The following is a 2,900-nucleotide window of genomic DNA, read 5'->3' as shown; positions in this document are numbered from 1 at the left end:
GGAAGGCTAGGCACTCTGCTTAGCTTCTTGTATGCTTGCTGGCAGCAGAGACAGCTCATACGAGGCTGAAGAATAGGCCTGTATGCGTGGAAATGGGTGAGGTTTGGATCCTAATGCACTGCTGACTAGCCATATGGCTTTGGGGGAGTCAATGAGTCCATCCAGCCTTAGTTTTCCCATCTATAAAATGGGATCACAGTTTCTACTTCATAGGGCTTTGTGAGGATTAAAGAGACAATTGGTCTGCATATGGTAGGCACTGGAAAAACAGCCACAATAATGAGTTACATACAATATCAATGAAGTAGCAAATAATAGAATATGTGATTAAAGATAATGAATGATTAGAATTTCTCCCTGGAATTTCTTAGCCTGGAAGGCAGAGTGATATCCCAGGTTTACCCTTGCAAAGGCTGCCCTCTCTATGATGTAGATACCAATTTGGCCAGCAGAACTGACCACCAGTCACTTACAGCCTCTATGGCCTCAGACATCTCCCATGGCTCTGTGGGGTCCGCGGCTTTTGTTCCCCAAGAGGAATCCCAGCGAGCGTCCACTGAGCTCTGGGTAACATGCTCAGACTTGGGTCTGACCTCGGCTCTGCCCAAGAGGCCAGATATAGTAAGAAGAAGTCTTACTGAGGAGACAAGGCAGCCTCTTAATGGCCCCAGGCAAACCTCTCTAGCTTTGTCCTTTGACCCCCTATATGTCAGTGTCTCTGGGTAGGGAAAGATCAGGACAGATAGCAGAGAATTATGTAGAGTTCTAGATCAACACTCGTGAACAGATTCTGTATCTGCGCTGCCCACGTGGTAGCCGCCAGCCACACATGGCTCCTGAGCACTTGACATGTGGCTAGTGCAACCAAGAAACAGAATCTTTAATTTTAGGTCAGTATTTATATAGCTACTTGTGGCTAGTGGTTACCGTACTGGACAGTGCAGTTCTAGGTGGCTGAGCCTCTGAAGAGACAAGGCTTTGAGGAGGCGGAACCAGCCAGCTGCTGAACCTTGGTGGGTTGGGGACATTGTCTTGGAGCTGTGTGGGAGCCAAGCCAGGCTCTGGGTATGGGTCAGCTGACCAGCAGGGCCTTGGTGGACCCTCCAGGGTTGTTGCCTTGTTTCTTCCTATTTCTAAGTTGGGCTGAGAAAAGAGGAAAACTTGTTGACTCCATGGAAGTCCAGAATCCCCTACAGATTTAGCCACTCTGTGTCCCTTGCTCTACTCTGAGTGGCCACTTATAGTGCCCAGAAAGGCCATGGTGCTGTATACGCCCTGGTCCTTTCCTGTGCCAAGGAAAAGCAGAGCTCAGCAGCCCAGTCAAGGAGAAAGGAGGGTACCTACCAAGGAGGGAGAAGGGTCCTTCCCATTTGGATGGTTGCTTCTGAACAAAGGGTCCACATGGTCCAATGTAGCTTTTGAAGAGATTAAATTAGTGTGCTAGCACTTGCTCACACGTGTGTGTGCGTACGAGTGCTCATGTACACGGGCACACACACACACACACACACACACACACACACACACATACACGGAGTTTATTTGTGAAGGAAGGTACTTTTGGAGAGTTGGGACAAGATGCCCCAGTTCGGAAAAACTAAAGGTTTTGCTTCTGCTTTAATTGGGTTCAAAAAGATGACAAACCAAATCTGCCTCAGGGTTGGTTCTTGAAACTCACATTGGAATTTATTTTAAGACCTTCCCCATGTCACAGCACAATGCAGCCTGCAGAACTGATGGTGGATTTTGCCTAGAGATCTTTTTTTTCCAATTGCCTTTCAACTCCAGCAGTAATAAATTGCCCAAACCAATCAGTCTTTGTATGAAAGCTGAATGAGGAAGGCTGCTCCCTGCCTACCTCACCAGTCTCTCGATCCCCTGATATTTCTTAAAGTTGGGACTCTATTGCAGGTAAAAGTTCTAGTTCCCTTTAAAGGATAGACTCTTTCTGGATCCTTCGATTAATTGGCTGCAGTGGAGACCTGCGGCTCCCGCATGGGCTTTTTGCAGTGGTGTGGGCGAGATTAGTTTTCTGCTATCACCATAATTTACAAGGCTCACATAACCATGTAACGACTTGGTGATTACATGGAAAATATCGTATAAATACATAGTAATTACAAGTTCATGCAGATTACTTGGTATATACATTTGAAGTTACTGAGTAGTTCAAAGATTAATTATCCTATAACTGGCAGTATTTAAATCATTTTTTTCTCATATACGAATACACTGAGGCGGACTTCAAGGCTGGCGAGGATGGGGATGTGATGAGTATGATCTGAAAAGAAAAAATGAAATTTGACAGGCATGGATTATTTAAAGCATGCATATGTGAGCTGAACAGCCATGGACACTTTGATGCAAATCATAGGGGAAAGAGCAGGGGGATGGTGTGTAGAGAAAGGTGCTGAACAAAGTAAGGATTTCCTGCTGGCGACTTGAAATTTAAACAAATAATCATTTAAATGGCGGCCCGGCATTACGTTCCGAGTTGTGTGCATTAATGTCAACATCTGGTACCAACATTTTGACAATTCTATTAAAATGCCCCAGCATTCCCTATCTAACACCTGTTAGCCCTAATTTTCTTTCCTGAGAAGCACACCAGTAGACAGGGTAGATTCCAAATCATTTATCACTTTTAAAGTGCTTCCATATGCGTGTTGGACCCAGCCTGGCCCTAGGCAAACATTTTCTGAATGCATTAAAATTCAGGACTTCTTTTTTTTTTTTTTAAGTGTAGACACCAACGTTTCATTGAATTCATGTCTGGTAATTATTAGCTTAAATTATGGCTCACACATGACTTGACAAAGTAGACCATGAATTAAAACACGCGCACACACACGCACACACCCCAGAACTCTTCAATAGATGCGCCCAACTCCTACGTTGCT

Source organism: Eubalaena glacialis, chromosome 1 (genome assembly GCF_028564815.1).
Source record: "Eubalaena glacialis isolate mEubGla1 chromosome 1, mEubGla1.1.hap2.+ XY, whole genome shotgun sequence".
NCBI lineage: Eukaryota > Metazoa > Chordata > Mammalia > Artiodactyla > Balaenidae > Eubalaena > Eubalaena glacialis.
This window is presented reverse-complemented; position numbering follows the sequence as displayed.